General features: G+C 45.2%; 1 protein-coding gene across 11 annotated transcripts in view; it reads left to right on the plus strand.

The window, feature by feature from the left end:
• Nucleotides 1-701: 701 nt before the first annotated feature.
• USP9X (ubiquitin specific peptidase 9 X-linked) overlaps nt 702-19,025 on the plus strand; it is a 197,599-nt gene continuing 179,275 nt past the window's right edge. For 5 of the 11 annotated variants that reach the window (XM_043538096.1, XM_043538098.1, XM_037902591.2 and 2 more), the window contains exon 1: nt 706-1,315. The gene's annotated coding sequence lies outside the window, so the exon portion shown is untranslated. Of the gene's footprint in view, nt 1,316-19,025 lie in introns of all 11 variants that reach the window. The other 6 variants (XM_037902569.2, XM_037902562.2, XM_037902582.2 and 3 more) reach the window with 3 other exon arrangements.

Here is a 19,025-nt window from a genome sequence, read left to right on the forward strand (position 1 = left end):
ATGCAAGACTCGCATGAAAAACGAGTGGTGCCGCCGGTCTGCATGCACGGTGCCAGGCAGCTGGAGGAAACTCCCCTAGTCCCAGCGCCCGTGCCAGGGCGAGGGGCTGTCTGGGCGGTTCTGCGTTACGGCTACTGCTTGTGCCCTAAGCCACGGGCAGCCCGCTGCGGGGGGGGGGGGGGGAAGTGCGGCGGAAACACCCGGAGTCGGCAAACAGCGCTGCGGCCTGCCCGGGCTTTTCTCCTTCTCCCGCCGGGCACCACCCGCCTGCGCCGGTGCGCGTGGCCTGAAGGCGGCCTGCGGCGCCCCTCGGCCTGAGGCGGGGCTCCCGGCCCCGCGGGGGAGCGGGACGTCAGCGGCTGCGCCAGGCCCCCGCGCGCCAGTTCCCGTTTCCCCCTCCCCCACCCCGGCCCCGAAGGAGGAAGCGTTGACGTCATTATCCGGGCTCTCCGCGGCGGCGCTGTTCGCACAGCGGGTCACAATGGAACCCCAACGAGCCTAACCGACATGAAACGGCCGCGCAGCCGCCCGCCCCAGTGAGCGCGGCCCGGCCGCCCCGCTCTGCGCCGCGCCCCTTCCCCGTCCCTCCCCTCCCCCCGCCCCGGGGAGCCCCGCGCGCCCCCCGAGGGGGCGGTTACAGCCGCCAGGCCTGCCCCGCCGTCGGGCTGAGTGACACACGGCGAGAGAGAGGAGGGGAGGGGGAGGAGGTCACGCCGTTTGGGTGGCGGGGCCGCCGTCGCGTTAGGTCGGAGTCTGCGCCGCTGGCCCAGCGCTGCCGGAGCCGCCATATTGCCCAGGACGTAGCGAGACGCCAGCGCCGGGAGCGAGGAACCGGCCACGCCGCCGCGTCTATTCGCCGCCGCCCCGTGCACGCAACGAGCGGCCAGTGCCCGGCCCCTCCCCCCGCCGAACCCAGGCCCCGGTGAGCGGCGCGGGGAGCGTGTGCGCCCCTCCCCCGGGCGTGTGTGTGTCTGTGCCCCGGACGGGGCGGAGCGTGCAGGCCCCGGCCAAACCCCAGCCAGAGCCCCGGGCTGCCGGGCAGGAGCTGGTGACGCAGGAGAGACGCCCCGGCGCCGCTGCCGGAGGGAGCCAAGCGGCCAGGCCGGGATCCGAGCGCGGGCAGCTCCACACAGCGCCGCGGGGCCCGGGAACGGGCAGCCCCCTCCGCCTGCCGGCTCTGCGCCGAGCATGACTCGCTGCCCTGCTGGCTGCCTGGGATGAGACAGCCCCCGGCGGCGCATCGTCTGCAGCAGCACACAGCGGGGGAGCGGGCCGCGGCGGCGGCAGCAGCGGGAGAAGAGGACACCGTGCGGGGGTGAGCATGGGCCGGGGCCGGGTGGAGAGGAGCGGTTCGTGCCGCAGCCGGTGGCCGCGCTGAGCGCAGGGAGGCGCAGGCTGAGCGGTCCCTGGCCCCGGGGGACGGGGCCACCTAGGTGGGGTGGGGAGCCGGAGGCCGCTGTGTTGTGGCGGCGGGGGGAGGTGGCGGCGGCGCCGCCCCCGGCGTGTGTCCGTGCATCGCTGTGTTTTGGAGCGTGAAGGAAAATGGCTGACGGCGTCTCCTCCTCTTCCCCGTCCTGTGCGGGGCTGCGAGGCGGGCTGGAGGGAGCGCACCCACCCTGGTCCCCTCGGGGAGCGTGTCCGCCGGGCGGCCCCTCCCTGGACAGCTGGGGTGAGAGGGGCTCCCCGCAGAGCGGCACCCGCTTTTACCTCTCCTGAGTCTCGTTTCATTTCACACCAAGCGCCATTACTGAGGTGGAGTGATTAGAGCCGTGTAGGCCTGGGCTACGCCTGGAAATAAAAGGCCCTGCTCAGACTCTTCCCCCAAATCGGAGTGAAATCCAGCAGCACCAGCTCATTCCCAGCCGCTGTAAACGTTATTAACACGGGTGCAGGCGAAGTGTGTCGCGCCTCTAGCTCCCATTCCTAATAAAACTGTTCCTGTGTGGAAAACGGCCTTCCCCTTTTATGCCCCTTTCTCTTTAGTTCACCCTGTTAGTTCTCCAAAATGACCACTTAAGACTTTCCAGTTGTTCGTTTTCACCAGTGTTAAAACTTTACTTTGAGATTCATATCCGCGGCAGGGCAGTTGGGACATAATTTTTAATGTCTTGGCCCTCTTTTTTTATTGACAATATAAAAGGTAATTGAGGAGATGACCACAGGACCTCTTCTCCCCCCCCTGGAGTTATCTAACTACTATTCTACCTCACTTTTGGCACCATTGTCTGTGTACAGTGAGGATGTATATGAAAAATCCATACTAACAGTCTCTTATTGCCAAATAAACTTGTTTCTATATAAATGTCATAGAAATGTCCTAGGTTGTAAGATGCCATATTTAATTTGATTGTTGTTGTTCAGGAATCAAGTTATATATTGAATGATCATGTAGCAAAAATTATTTTTTTAATATAAAAATGTGTGTAATTCTAATTAGAATTTTGAAAGGACTCTAAAATTCTTTATACAAATCAGGTGTTTATTGTGGTTCTCCCAGGCATGTTGATTTTGTCTGCAAATTGTTTTAAATCCTTGATCCTGCAGTTGGGTTCAGTGTGGGAAGACCTTTGCATCTCAACAAAGCCTCACTGAACTCATTTTGGGTATGTGCAAGGATCTGCCCATATGGACCTAATTGCAGGATTGAGGCCTAAATTTTAAAACTGGGCTAATTTATTTTTGAGATATAGTACTAAATATGCTAGGAACGCTTGCTATGGCAAACTGACTTGCAGGTTTGTTTGTCATTGGACCTCTTATCCGTTTGCTAGCTAACTACAATTGTGCTGGGCTATGGGACTGGTGGTAAGTGTTGAGAGGATTGGGTCTTTGCTGATTAGGTAGCTGTAGTGACATGTCTACCTTGAGAGGTTATTGGTAACAGATTAGCAGTTATCTACAAATTTCAAACTGCTAGCTACATCCTGGATTGTTTGGGTGCTGCTTATGATAAAATGGTGGGGCTTCCTCCTTTAGCATTCCTGATTGAGGAACATGTAGGATGAAGCCAGCTATTTCAGCGAAATCTTAATCCTACTGTACGTTGATCTTGAGGTTTTTGTTAAACATGTAATGATGTTTATTTGTAAGGCAGCAGCACCATTTGTTTTCGCAAACCAGAACTCAGCAATTTTCTCCGTCATATTTCTCAAATATTAAAATTATTTCCCGCAGTTGCAGTATTTGGAGCAGGAGAGTAAAGGCCAGCTGCGCTGGATGTCATGGATACTCTGAATAAAGATAGCTCTGAATAAAGACATAATCAGTATAATCTAGAATGAACTGCTGTGGAAGAACCTCCAACATCTAGTTATGTGAAAAAAGGCTCTAGGTTAAAAATAAACCCATAAGATTGCACCACTTTTTCTTCTACTTTTTCAGTTTTACCTTGTGCCCTTTCTATCATCTTGCCTCTGTATATAGTCTTTTTAAAGCATTTCTTTTGAGCAACCTCTGCTGTCCTCTTATTGTTTCCAGCCTGCTGCTTTGTGTCTTGGCGAATTTACTCTTCTGGTGATACTACTTCCTATTGAACTGACAGGAAGGGCTGCTTCTGTAGGTACCAATCAGTAAGGGCAGTGGGAGCAGACCAGGTGTGGCTTTTGCATCTTTAGAACACCACCCCCTTTAGAAGTGTTTTGTTTCCAGTTTAGTACATTCACGTTTGAGGGTACCCCGGAGTGTCAAGCAACCCCTGTTTCTATTATGTATCCAGTCTTGTCAGTTATGTATTGTATTGAAAATGCTGGAATTGTTACAAAGAAAATGAGAAAAGATAAGTAAATAGCCACTTGAGGAACTAGAAATGCCTACGGTAAAGAAACGACAGTAGTATTCTCTTGCTGGGGTTCTCAAGTCTAAATATGCAATTCATGTAGGGCTCTTCAAAATGTCAGATATCCTGAGTAAAACTGAATAAGAATTTTGTTGTTGACTGTGATAAAAATAACTTTTAGAGACACATCTACTTGATTATTGAGAATTTTTCTTCAAGAGTCATAGGAACTTTTTTATTTTTCCCAATATACTCAACTGTATTTAAAGTATTAGAATTTAACAATTACATGGATTTCAGGCAGCATAGCTATTTTTTCTGAAAAAGCGTTTGTTAGCTGATAAATAGAATTAAAGATTGCAATAACATTTTGAAAACATTTTTACTAATAAACATCTAATTTAAAATTACTTCCTTCAGTCTGTTTTGATCATATTTTTAAGGGAAGAAACAATGCTTTTATCCTTACTTGCATTCCAAAGAGCACTGAAATTGTTATGCTGAATCAGACCAGTGGTCTGTCTGATCCAGTATCCTGTCACCAACAGTAGTCAAAACCAAATGTCTCAGATGAAGGTGTTAGAAACCCTAATGGGGAATAATGTGCACATGGGGAAAGTTTCCTCCTAATCCCTAGTAGAGGTTATAAACATTAGGGTTTGTCTCTCTTATAATTTAGGATACTACTGTTAACATCCAAATGCTTAAGTGAAAATTCTTGCTGCTGTTCAAGAATCATTATTTTGCCAGGAACATCATGCTTTGGAAGTATGTGCTCTTCTTAACCATTAATTTGATTATTGGGTGAATCCTTAAAAATGTAGTACATAATACACCTGAACTACAACTTTAGCCCCTAAATTTAAAACAAATACGACAAGAGCAATACAAGTATTATGTGAACTAAATTTAAGTGGTTGGACATTATTTTAGTCCTAGAAGACGATATATCTTTTGCAAAAAATAACTTATCATGTATCTATGGTACTGGGTTGTAGTCTTTCTCATTTGTATTTTACAGTGTGTCATTTAACATAATGTAATAATACAAGCAGACTTACTGAGGAAGTAGTTAGGGTTGCTACGCACAATGTACCTTACACAAATCCAGACACAAGAAAAAGTTAAGCCATCTAAAGCAGTGGTTCTCAAACTTTTGTACTGGTGACCCCTTTCACATAGCAAGCCTCTGAGTGTGATGTCTCTTATAAATTAGAAACACTTTTAAAATATTTAACACCATTATAAAGGCTGGAGACAAAGCGGGGTTTGGGGTGGCGGCTGACAGCTCGCGATAAGAGGGAAGGTCCTCTCATGGATTAAAAGATAGGAAACAAAGGGTAGGTAAAATAAATTGTCAGTTTTCAGAATGGAGAGAGATGTCCCCTGCAGTCTATATTGGGACCAGTCCTATTCAACATATTCATAAATGATCTGGAAAAACGGGTAAACAGTGGGGTGGCAAAATTTGCAGATAGTTAAATTCCAGGCAGACTGCGAAGAGCTACAAAAGGATCTCTCAAAACTGGGTGACCGGGCAACAAAATGGCAGATGAAATTCACTGTTGATAAATGCAAAGTAATGCACATTGGAAAGCATAATCCCAACTATACATATAAAATGATGGGGTCTAAATTAGCTGTTACCACTCAAGAAAGAGATCTTGGAGTCATTGTGGATAGTTCTCTGAAAACATCCACTCAGTGTGCAGCGGCAGTCAAAAAAGCGAACAGAATGTTGGGAATCATTAAGAAAGGGATAGATAATAAGATAGAAAATGTCATATTGCTTCTATGTAAATCCATGGTATGCCTACATCTTGAATACTGCGTGCAGATGTGGTCGCCCCATCTCAAAAAAGATATATTGGAAAAGGTTCAGAAAAGGGCATCAAAAATGATTAGGGGTATGGAATGGCTGCTATATGAGGAGAGATTAATAATACTGGGACTTTTCAGCTTGGAAAAGAGATGGCTAAGGGGGGATACGATGGAGGTCTATAAAATCATAACTGGTGTGGAGAAAGTAAACGAAGAAGTGTTGTTTACTCCTTTTCATAACACATGAACTAGGTCACCAAATGAAATTAATAGGCTGCAGGTTTAAAACACAAGGACATATTTCTTCACACAATGCACAGTCAACCTGTGGAACTCTTTGCCAGAAGATGTTGTGAAGGCCGACTATAACAGGGTTCAAAAAAGAACTAGATAAATTCATGGAGGATAGGTCCATCAATGGCTGTTAGCCAGGATGGGCAGGGATGAGTATCTCTAGCCCCTGTATGCCAGAAGCTGGGAATGGGTGACAGGGAATAGATCACTTGATGGCCCCCTGTGTAATGCCTCATGATCCCGACCCCCAGTTTGAGAATCCCTGATCTAAAGGTACATCTAATCTGCATCTGGGAGCAAGCGTACCAGCCTGGGTAGAGACCCAGGTCTTGCACTAGTGCTCTAAAAATAGCTGTGTAGATGGTGCTTTGATATTACAGATTGGCCTGGTATGTTGACTCTGAAGCCCCCTTAGCCCCTGGAGCTTCAGAGCCTGAGCTCTAGCCGGAGCTACAACATCTACACAGCTATTTTTAGTGCCCTAGTGCAAGCCCCACTAACGCAGGTCTGTGGACCAAGCTAGGAGGCTTGTTCTCCTATGCAGTGTAGACATTCCCTAATGGTACATACCCTCTAGTTCTCCACCTGCAAGCACAATACCTTACTATTACCTCAGCTGCTGTATACCACAGACCATACAGCCCGGGTATGCAGAGGGGGTGGCTACAAGGGTGATGGAATGCTGCCATTCTTAGGTGGCAGAACTAAGATTGTGGTGCGTAGTCTGTGATATAAAGTGTGTGCTTGTGGGTGGTGATAACGTTATGTGGTTTGTATTAGACGAACAGTTTAAAGGTTAAGTTCTTTTGGATTCTTGAATTACTAAAAATTACCTCCAGACTTCTTATATTTTAATCTTGTAATTTTTTTCTCCCATGAATATGGTGATATTTACAATTTTTTATCTTTGATATAGTATTGTCATAATGGGTATAACTGCCTTTTTAAAATAACTGTACTTTTTGACCATGTTCCTGAACAGAGCCATGGTGATAGCTTTACTTTGGAATGCGATTAAAAAAGGGTTCCAACTATGCTTGAGTACAGAATCATGTTTTAACTTGGGTTGGACAGTTTTGTTCTAAGTAGGTCTTCTGATGATGCAGTTGTCTGTTAGAGTGGACAGGGTTTCTGCATTTGTCTATTTGTCTTAATTTTACCCTCTTAGAACTTTGCTAGTGGAATCCCTGGGAGACTTTAGGGATTCCCCCATGCCGCATGCTTACGTCATGCGTTTCCTGTGAGTAGAATAAATCTGGTTTAGTGGCCTTCTGGATAATTTGTCAAGTTGGATATCAGTAAAGGTACAAGACAGCTAGGATATGAGCATCTGACTTGAGGGGAGGGAGAGAATAAATTTAAAAGATGACAGCATTCCAAAGTGGAATCTTTTTTTTTAAAAAAAGGAAGTTGATTAACCCACCTAATTCCTGTTACATTTTTCATTGTGAACTTTACTAATATTTCTTCTTTGTACAAAACAAGTAATTTTACTCATGTATTTCAGAAAGTTCAGTTCTGAGCTGCTGGGTAGGACTTGCTATCTTCTGGTTATTGAGACAAATGTTTTGGATGATAGTAGGCATGCAAACATTGATGGAATAAAATACAAAACTTACATTGTGATACATGCTTACTTTGGGGAAAATCCTAGATTGTATGGGCTTCTTTTTCACTAGGTTCTGGACTGTTTTCCCATGGTACCTGAAGTATAACAGACAACTACAATTTGTCTACAAGAAATGCATCTTTTGCAATGAGCTGAATATAAACATTGATTGACCTGGAAAGCTGTTAGTATTTAATATGTATGTAAAAATATGTATTTAATACTCTAATATGACCTCCTTTGATGCACAAGGCATATATAGTAAAATCTGCCTGAGAGACCAGCTGTTATGAGCAACTTCTTGCAGAGGCCACAGAATATGATTGCTGTCTGCTGTGCAAACCTTTGAAGAGAGACCACATCTTACAAGTGACCACTTTTGCTATTCCCAATGAGTGGTCGCTCTTGACAGGTTGGGGGGGGGGAAAGCTGACCCTCGTTAGATTTGCAGATTCTTTAGGAATGTGTAGAATTATCTTGAAATAAGATCCCTCTTTCATAAAAGACAGAATTTTAGAGGTGGGTTTCCCTCAACACTGATGCAGTATAGAAGTTCTAGAAATGTGGGTTGGACTCTAGGTTATTGATCCTTTTGTACTAGAAATTAAACCTCTTACAATTATGTGGAGGGGAAGCCTCTTTTAAAAATTTCTTTATTGGTTTTCCATAATAGCAGTGTAAGTTATACAATGAGAAATGTTACTATCGAAAGAGATTGGCATCTCAGTATATGTTTTTAATATACTAGTGTTTATTTTTTCTTGTTTCTGTTGTAAAAATGTGCTAAATATTTTATTGGTACAAGTTTCATCAAACTAAGTCTGTGTGCATGATTTTTAATAAAAGAAAGAAAAAGGGATTATTGGAAGACTTGATTTAGTCTATCCTTTTATAGGGGTTTGGGGAGTGAAAACACGTTAGCCTAAAATTTTGTAAAAGCATGGAATCCTAGATTTAGGCAATAGATAATGTTTTATTTTTCATTTGTAAAAGTGAAGAAAATGTTAGTTATTCATGACTTGAACATTCCTTTTTTATCCAGTTCTGGTAGGTGTTTGGTTGTGATAATATTCAGTCATTTAAAAACTGTGGCATAGTCCCAGAAAATATAGAAAATCTGGAGCTTGGCTGGAAATAGGATAGTTTTGTCCAGAAAAATCAGTGATTTGATCTGCCGTTTTAAGCTCAGATTCTACACAGACCTCCATGTGGGTGGACCCCTGTGGCACGTGATTAACTTCAGTAGAACCTTAAATTTCAAAATGCTAGTTCTTGCATTTTAACTTGTATTTTTCTTTAAATTTGTTATCTCTTCTGACAGTAATGCTTTAATCTTTTTTCTGAGCAGGGTAAAGTGTTAATGTCAGATTTCTTTAATACCTCAGATGTCTCTTGTACTTTTTTCCATGGTCCCTGCAGAGGTGGATTAAGATCTGTTTGGGTCCTGGACACACAGAATATTGGGGCTCCCCCCCCTGCTCCTTCCCTTCCCCCCCAAAGCCCCAGAAGCCAGGCCATGGTCAGAGCTTCCCAGGGAGCCTGGGCCACTGTGGGGAGCCCTGGACCCTCCACCTGCCCTGGATGGTGCGCCCTGTGGGGCAGGGACAAGGTCTTGGGCCTGTTCTCGGTCACCCCAGCCCCCTGCCGAAGGCAGGTGCAGGTCTGGGACTCCCCACAGCTGCCAGAACTCCCTGGGCAGCTCTTACCACGGCCTAGGGAAGTGGTCCTCAAACTTTGGGGCATGCTCTCCGAGGGAGGCATGGAGGAACGTTTAGTGGGATGCAGCAGGGCCCAGCCCTACCCCTAGCTCCACTCTGTTCCCACCCCATCCCTGTCCCTAGGCCCAGCTGTGTCTCTGGTCCTGGCCACCCTGCTACTCACAGCCACTGACTGTGGGTCCCGGCCCTGGCTGCCCGGGGTTGAGAGGGGTGGACTGGGTAAGGGGGAGGTGTGACTGAAAAAGTTTGGGGACCCCTGACCTAGGATGACCATACTTTCCATTTTGGTCCCAGATGTCCTGACTTTTTTGGCAAAACTGGGCATTTGTCCCATTTGTTCTTGCCAACTGAGCACTAGTGTTACTAAGGCGATTATTTCTCATATTAGCTACCTAAGCTGTCAGACTGCCAAGGCAATGTCCCCCAAGTCACACACCATGTCCATGTTTCTTTTCCTATGTTATACTCTATCTCCATCACTATTTTTTCTCCCTCTTTCTCTTCTCTCCCCACATCTGGTCAGAGCAGGGCTTAGCTATGGTTTCCAGAAATGGTGCGGAGCAAGGTTTGTCCTTGCCTGTTTGCACTAAATTATGTTCAGCACCAGTTCAGCTGCCCCTGTTACTGACATTTGTTGTCAGTGGGTAATTTTCCTGGTGTAGACAAGGCTTATGATGTTGACTCCCTCTGTGACATAGGGCAAACCATTAATTCATTTGACTTAGCTTTCCCGTCTGTAAAACTGGAAAATAAGGCTTGGGATTTTGATCAGTATGAAAGATGTGAAGAGAGGAGCACTAGTGGGGGCCCAAGACAAGATCTTTGTTGAGAAGTCCCACCTGCAGTTGCTGAGATTACTTCCAAGATGCTTTGACCCTGCTCAGAGGCTCCATCTTTAATATCAGCCTCTTGCTAGTAGATGTCTGAATTTGAAGATCACCTTTTCCTTGTATGCTGGAAGGGGGGATATTTTTTCTTCATCTTTGCCAGCACTCCAGCCACAGTGTCTTCTGACTTTGAGTGGGGGTCTTTACTAGTGTCTTCCTGCCCAAGAGTCTTGGCTGGTATTGCTTGGCAGGAGGATGTAGAAGTGTCTCCTAGTAGATCCCTGCCTTGGCCTCCACTTTTTTGTATTGTTTCCCCTTGGATAGTGCTTGCTTCTGCTGTTACTTACAACTTCCCCCATAACAGCAAGTTTCATTGCTGCCTAGAGATAGCTGAAAAGCAGTAGTGAAAATGACCAAAATCTTTTTAATTTCACTGTGTTCCTCCATGCAATGAAGTGAGTAATAGCAGAGGCTGTCTGAATACTCAGACTGTATTGATTCATCCTCAGTTCACACTTGGAAGGTTTTTACATAACTGTATGGAGTGGGGCGTTTTAATTTTTAAAACACGAAAGGTTAGATTCTGCAGAAATTGAACTTAGATCTCCCTTTCCCACTTCCAAGTCACTAGGGAAAGCATCTCCCCAGAAGTGAATAGATTGATTTTTTTTTTTCTCTCTCCAAAACCCTGAGCATAATACTTCTCACATGGCTGAGGACTGATTAATATTTGTAAAGTGTTTTGAAGTTCACCATTATATTTTATTCTTGATACACTTTTCTTCCAAAGCTTGCAGTTTGAATAGTTGGGTTATCTCTATTTCACAGGTGGGAAAGCTGAGATAGAGAGGCTGTGTAACTTGTCTGTTGTTAAACAGAAAATTGTCATTTGGACATAGAGAACTCAAGTTTCTTGACTCTGATCCTGTGCTCTAGCCATTAGACTACAGTTCCTCTCTAGGTGGATGTAAGACACACGGCCTGTTTTTTTTCAGAGGTGAAGAGCAACTACACCTCTCCTTGAGTTAAGTGAGATTTGCCAAGCACCTCTTAAAATCAGGCTAATATGAGCTGAATACTGGTGTGTAAAGTGTATAGTCAGGAAATGATCTCAACTTCTGTTCTTTACTATGCCAGCTGACTTTAGGATAACTGTGATGATTTAAGTATTTAAAAAAAGACTTTGCAATTCTAAAATTGTTTAAACTCTAAATGAAAATTGCTGCTCAGAAATCAGAATTCTTCTGCAGTCCAACTCTTTTTTTTGTTTAGTGTAGTCTGGTTGTGATGTGTCTGGTAACAGAACAGTAAGAACTAATATCTAGTTCAAAGTAATACGAATCATTTGGGAAAATTCTTATCTGTTAATGTTCGTGCTGTTTTGGCTTACTTTTTAAAAAACAATTGTCACATTTTACCTGACAACTTTTAGCCCTTCAGTTTTATGGGTGTTAATTTTGTGGAGCAAACCAAATGTATAACTGTTTTTTGTTTTGATTTTAACTTTGACTCTTAAGTCAAAAATGATTGTGTTGTACAGAAACTGAGCTAGTCAGTGTTTTCTAAGAGGAACAAATACCTATTAAATATACCTTTTTTTTCCACTAGTCTTAATTTTGGTGGGTAGGAGCTGCTCATGTTTACTTCTACAGTAACTCTTACAATCTAAATTAATCTCTCTCCAACCAGATTTAGTATAAACTGTTCCTAAACTTCAGGTCTGCTCATCAAGACTGCACAACTTGGTGCTGAAGTTTAGGGATGTGTTCACTCTGAAGATGCTTGATCTTTCTATACATAGTCTAATAAAGTAGGTCTTAAACTTTGGGCTGCTTGCTGCCCAATCACCAAACAGTTGTGGCCCATGTAACATCCTCAGGGCCATATGGGTAGTGTATATATTGTGTGGATGCGGCCCACATAACACACAGAGAGCTGCATGTGTGGCCCACAATGGTAAATGGGTTGAGAACCACTGGTCTAATTTTACAGTCTTTGCTCACTTGTGAGGCTTGCAAAAAATGATAATTGGGGTCCTGTTAGTCCAGGGGTTCTCAAATTTTTGTATTTTGTGATCCCTTTCACACAGCAAGCCTCTGAGTGCGACACCTCCCCACCCCCTTATAAATTAAAAACACATTTTTAAATAATAAACACTATTATAAATGCTGGAGGCTAAGTGGGATTTAGGGGTGGAGGCTGAGAGCTCGTGACCCCCGTGTAATAACCTCACGATGCCCAGTTTGAGAACATCTGTGTTAGTATGATTTTGAAAACTGGCACAATAGCTATAGAAAAAAGTTCTATAAATTTTTTTTTTTTAACAAGCCATGGATATAACGTTTTTTTCTTTTTAGGTGCCTATAGAATCAGGTTTTCTATTTTTTTTTATTTTTTTTTTTAATTTAATCAGATCTAAACTGTTTAGTTACTCTGTTAAGTTTTTTAAGTTTAAGGAATAGTTAAAATTGAATCCTGTTTGGATCTGATAGAATTACTGTCAGGTCTTTCATTTGAGAGACAAGGTGAGTGAGGTAGTAGCTTTTATTGGATCAACTTCTGTTGGTAAGAGAGAAAAGCTTTGGAGCTACACAGGTCTTTTTCAGGTCTGGGAAACTAACTGAAAACATGGTCTTACAGTGCAAACTTACTCGGTGTCAAAGGTAAACATAATTTTTCATTTTCTCCCTCACTACCTTTGAGTTTTTTCTTCTTCCATTTGGTCCATTGTATTTTTTTTCTCCCTTTCTGTCACAGAAAATTGTGATGGTGTTTTTAATTAACCAAGGCATCAGATTCTTTTTCTCTTCCACTTTTTACCTGGGGTCTTCCTTTGCTCTTATTCCCTTGTTTTTCCTCTATGCTCTCTCATCTTTGTATTTTCCTTGTGGTTCTGTTTTTGCTTTTCCAATCTTGGCTGAGTTAGGTGGAATACCAGGTTTACAATGTTGCCATGCCCACACTGGGAAGAACCCCATTATTGACCCATCTAACTCATCCACACAGCCAGGTCTGGGCCCTTGCTAGGGGCAGTCCAGCACCCAGACCTTGCTGTGTGAGCAGCTCCCCAGTAGGGGCTCGCAGCCCAGCAGCTGGGCTCTACCATGTGGGTTGGGCAGGGCTGCTGGCTGTGGGGCAAGTGGGCATGGTCGGGAGGACTCTCGGGGGTTACATCCCAGGAGTCTGTCCCACTCCCCAGCGTGGCTCTGGCTCCAAGTGGTCTCTGCTGCCTGCTACCTGTGGGGCCCCGCCTACCTCCCTAGGGTTGAACCAGTGGGACTGGTGCGGAGGCTGGTATGGTCTCGGCCAGTGGGGGGAGAGGGAAGGAGCATAGGGGGCTCAACCAAGCCCCACCAGGCAAATGGGTCCTGAGGGATCCCAACCCAGGCAGGCCCTGCTCCCACACTGACCTGGCTCATTGCGCCACTCCCGAGGGGCTGGAGCCATCCCTGTCCCGGGGCTGGCTCTGGCCGTGCTGCCAGCTCAGCCTGGCAGATATGGTCACCTCCCAGTGGGGCCAGTGAGTGCAGGAGGGTGTGGAGGAATGGGTCTCTGGAGGGTTTGTGGGGGGTGCTGGGCAAGGGAGTGTTGGGTGGCGGTGGTGCGCAGGGCGCTGTGCGGTTGTGGTGGGGGGGTTCTGCAGGCAGGGGGATAGGAGTCTGAGAGGGGTCTCAGTGCGGGGATGCTGGGCGTAGGATTTGGGAGGCGCTGGGCAGGGGGGCAGTGTGGGGTGACATGGGCCCATCCCAAGGGGAAGGGGCACACTGGCAACATAGTGCCAGATGGGCCAGTGTGCATCTGACAGCTGCCAGTTTGTAAACTGTTCCTTCGTGCTGGGTTCGGCGGATTGGGGCCGCCCCGGCGTGCTGTACCCTATTGCCTCCGGCTGGCCCCTCATTCCGAAGACTGGCCTCTTTGACCCTGACTACTGCACTCTCACTCCCCTGAAATCTATTCAAAATAATGCTGCTAAGTTCATTTTCTGGCCTGTCATTCTGACCACATCACCCACCTCTTTCAGTCCCTCTGGCTCCCTCTTAACCGCTGTATCAAACACATGAATTTCTTGTCTTTACGTTCCAAGATCCTTCACAGTTTAATCCAACACTATTTAGTTGATCTCGTAACATTTCATGACATCAGCTCCTCCCTTCTCTGTGCCAGCATTCCCAGTCTTTACCATGTACCAGCCAGTTCCTTTCATAAAGACCTTTGTTTTCTCTTATGCTATCCTTATGCAGGCGGAAAATTCCCTGATACAATAACCACTTCCTTATCCTAGGCTTTATTTATTGAACACCATCCAAACTCAGCACTGAATACTTAATTCTTCATGAGCTTCTCTGTGGCAGTCTTACCTTAACATCTGTGTGCTTCAAAAGCATTAATGAACTATTCTTCACAAGGTGAGGAGGCAGTGTTCTCACCATTTTACAGATGGGGAATTGAGTCACAAAGAATTCAAGGGCAAAATTGTCGAGTGTTACTAATATTGGGTCCACAACTTCAGGTGCCTAGGGTCTGAATTTTCAGAGTATTTAGCATTTTTAGAGCCCTTCATGTGTTTAAAACACATCTCCCATTGACTTCACTTACAATTGAGAACTCGCCACTTGTGCAGATTAGGCCCCTGGTATCTCAAGATAGGGATAGAAAATGAGGAACATGCAGTTAGTTGCCACCTGTGGAAATTTTAGTTTGCGACTTACAGGAACTTTGTGCCAGAGACAGGAATAGAATCCAATTCTCCAGAGTGGCATTCAGTTCCCTTAACTACAAGACCTTCCTTTCTCTTCCTGCAATCCCCTGCCTCTCTCAGTATACACCTTTCAGCTTTTTCAACAGGTGAGGCAAGGGTCCTGCAGACATCAGCCTCATTCACCGAACAGCCCTGAACCCTGTCTACCCTATGAACTGAATGAGGTAGTGGTCCTGCGGAAAAAATTGTCTTTGTAACTACAGATTGTATCAAAATGCATACACAAGGGGGACTAAAGTAACTGTGCCCATGCAACCTTATTCTTGCCATTTAATTTTTTTTGAGTGCTTTATTTTGTAACAATGTTCTTTTAATGTAGTTTTTATAATCTGTGTAATTTCCTGTTTTTTTTTTTGAAAAGCTGATAAATCTGAAGTTCATCATATGAAACTATATTAATTTCCACATTGGTCGTCAGAAGAGAGAGAGACCTTTTAAATCCACAGCATAGCCCTTAACTACGTGAGCTAACAGAATAATTGATAGCAATTGAAGGCTGCTATCTTTTCTTTGGATCTGTCAGAGTGGAATGATGACACACTTTGCCCCTGAGTTTCACATTCATTTAGTAGACAACAAAGGAATGTTGACTCAGAAATAATGGTTTCAGTTCCAGGTTCTGGAGGGCAGTGTCCTCTGCTAGTTATCAACCCTTCTGGCCCTGCCCCTTCTGCTTTGATTCCTCAAACTCCCCCCACCCCACTATGGACTACTCTCTGTCCCCCACTACTGCTCACTCTCCTCATCAGCTCTCTGCTTCTCACCCCTCTGTGTTCAAGTCAGACTGCATCCTTCTCCATGCTGCCTAGGTGCCAGCAGGAGGAACATTGAAAGCAGAGGGGAGAGTGTACCTTTTTGTCAGTTCCTGTGCCTGGAAGAGCACATGCTGGAAAAGTTCTCTTCAGCCATAGGTTGGAGCATGCTCAGTCACTTTTTGGGGATAGGGTATGTTCAGGGGTAGAACATTTTAGTGTAGACAGGATCTTCAAAGATTTTAGCTGTGAGCTTCTAACAAACCTCTACAGAGCTTGTGTGACCTGTTCTCCCCCCCCCCCCCGAATCTATAGCTTTTCACTGAAGTGGTTGTAAGAGTTTTTTGAATATGGACAAAACAGTTTTCACTAGCCTTTTTTTCTTGAAAACCGTTTACAAAAATCTTCAGGCTGAGGCAGATGCCCGATGTGGAAAATTTCAGCCCAAGTGGTTGAAGTTTTACAGTTAAAGCTACTGAGAACATTGTCTTATAATGAAAAGTATTAGGCAGCCTTACCTATAGTTGTAATTTCCAACTTCTTCTGTAATTGATGAGTGACTTAAATTGTGCTTGATGTTGAGCATCCTTGCTCCTGCACTGGATTCATCTCTTGCTATCATTTAGTAAAATGAAAAATAGAGTATAAAAAAACTGCAGTGCTGGATAGAGCTAATAGCACTAGAAGAGGAACAGAGTTTTTGTTGAATTTAGAAAGCATTTAAAAGAAAATGTTGAGGATTTACAAAATTGAACTATGTCAAGACTCAAGAATGAAATTAAAAAGTTGCCTCTATTTTCCCTGTGGGTATAAGAGCATTGCTGACTACCATAGCAGAACATGTGGACCACTGCTTTACAAGTTCTTTGCCACTTGCAGGTAATCTGCAGCGAGTTGTTTGGTTACATAGTTTGCGGGGATAGCTTATGGTTCGTACTTAATGAGAGAAACATAGTGTAGAATTCTCACTTAGTTCAAAGTATTCTTTAATATACTTTTAAGGAAAACTTAAATGCTTCCCAATATAACTTATTTAGAAGAAAAGTCTGAAGTGGGACACCATCATCCTGTGTTGTTCTGATGCCATGGCAATGCTTTTAATGTTGTCCATCTCAAGCTCTATCTTCACTTAAAATTCTACAGCACACAGCTGTAGCCCTTCAGTGTAGACACGTCATAGTGATGGGAGGGGTCCCCCATCACTGTAGTTAATCCACCTCTCCCAGAGGAAGTAGCTAGGTCGATGGAAGAATTCTTCCACTGGTGTAGTGCTGACTATGCTGGGAGTTAGGCTGGCATAGGTACGTGTCTCAGGGTGTGGATTTTTCAGACCCTTCAGAGACAGCTGTGCTGATGTAAATTTTGAGCGTAGACTGGCCTTAACATAGAATCATAGAATATCAGGGTTGGAAGGGACCTCAGGAGATCATCTAGTCCAACCCCCTGCTCAAAGCAGGACCAATCCCCAATCAAATCATCCCAGCCAAGGCTTTGTCAAGCCTGACCTTAAAAACTTCCAAGGAAGGAGATTCTACCACCTCCCTAGGTAACGCATTCCAGTGTTTCACCACCCTCCTAGTGAAAAAGTTTTTCCTAATATCCAACCTAAACCTCCCCCACTGCAACTTGAGACCATTACTCCTTGTCCTGTCCTCTTCTACCACTGAGAATAGTCTAGAACCATCCTCTCTGGAACCACCTCTCAGGTAGTTGAAAGCAGCTATCAAATCCCCCCTCATTCTTCTCTTCTGCAGACTAAACAATCCCAGTTCCCTCAGCCTCTCCTCATAAGTCATGTGTTCCAGACCCCTAATCATTTTTGTTGCCCTTCGCTGGACTCTCTCCAATTTATCCACGTCCTTCTTGTAGTGTGGGGCCCAAAACTGGACACAGTACTCCAGATGAGGTCTCACCAATGTCGAATAGAGGGGAACGATCACGTCCCTCGATCTGCTCGCTATGCCCCTACTTATACATCCCAAAATGCCATTGGCCTTCTTGGCAACAAGGGCACAGTGCTGACTCATATCCAGCTTCTCGTCCACTGTAACCCGTAGGTCCTTTTCCATGGAACTGCTGCCTAGCCATTCGGTCCCTAGTCTGTAGTGGTGCATTGGGTTCTTCCGTCCTAAGTGCAGGACCCTGCACTTATCCTTATTGAACCACATCAGGTTTCTTTTGGCCCAGTCCTCCAATTTGTCTAGGTCCCTCTGTATCCTATCCCTGCCCTCCAGCGTATCTACCACTCCTCCCAGTTTAGTATCATCCGCAAATTTGCTGAGAGTGCAATCCACACCATCCTCCAGATCATTTATGAAGATATTGAACAAAACCGGCCCCAGGACCGACCCTTGGGGCACTCCGCTTGACACCGGCTGCCAACTAGACATGGAGCCATTGATCACTACCCGTTGAGCCCGACAATCTAGCCAACTTTCTACCCACCTTATAGTGCATTCATCCAGCCCATACTTCTTTAACTTGCTGACAAGAATACTGTGGGAGACCGTGTCAAAAGCTTTGTTAAAGTCAAACAATACATCCACTGCTTTCCCTTCATCCACAGAATCAGTAATCTCATCATAGAAGGCTATTAGATTAGTCAGGCATGACCTACCCTTGGTGAATCCATGCTGACTGTTCCTGATCACTTTCCTCTCGTGTAAGTGCTTCAGGATTGATTCCTTGAGGACCTGCTCCATGATTTTTCCGGGGACTGAGGTGAGGCTGACTGGCCTGTAGTTCCCAGGATCCTCCTCCTTCCCTTTTTTAAAGATTGGCACTACATTAGCCTTTTTCCAGTCATCTGGGACTTCCCCCGTTCGCCACGAGTTTTCAAAGATAATGGCCAATGGCTCTGCAATCACAGCCGCCAATTCCTTTAGCACTCTCGGATGCAACTCGTCCGGCCCCATGGACTTGTGCACATCCAGCTTTTCTAAATAGTCCCTAACCACCTCTTTCTCCACAGAGAGCTGGCCATCTACTCCCCATGTTGTGATGCCCAGCGCAGCAGTCTGCTAGCTGTCCTTGTTAGTGAAGACAGAGGCAAAAAAAGCATTGAGTACATTAGCTTTTTCCACATCCTCTGTCACTAGGTTGCCTCCCTCATTCAGTAAGGGGCCCACACTTTCCTTGGCTTTCTTCTTGTTGCCAACATACCTGAAGAAACCCTTCTTGTTACTCTTGACATCTCTTGCTAGCTGCAGCTCCAGATGCGATTTGGCCCTCCTGATTTCATTCCTACATGCCCGAGCAATGTTTTTATATTCTTCCCTGGTCATATGTCCAACCTTCCACTTCTTGTAAGCTTCTTTTTTATGTTTAAGATCCGCTAGGATTTCACCGTTAAGCCAAGCTGGTCGCCTGCCATATTTACTATTCTTTCGACTCATCGGGATGGTTTGTCCCTGTAACCTCAACAGGGATTCCTTGAAATACAGCCAGCTCTCCTGGACTCCTTTCCCCTT

The sequence above is a fragment of the Chelonia mydas genome, chromosome 1 (assembly GCF_015237465.2).
Source record: "Chelonia mydas isolate rCheMyd1 chromosome 1, rCheMyd1.pri.v2, whole genome shotgun sequence".
Lineage (NCBI taxonomy): Eukaryota > Metazoa > Chordata > Testudines > Cheloniidae > Chelonia > Chelonia mydas.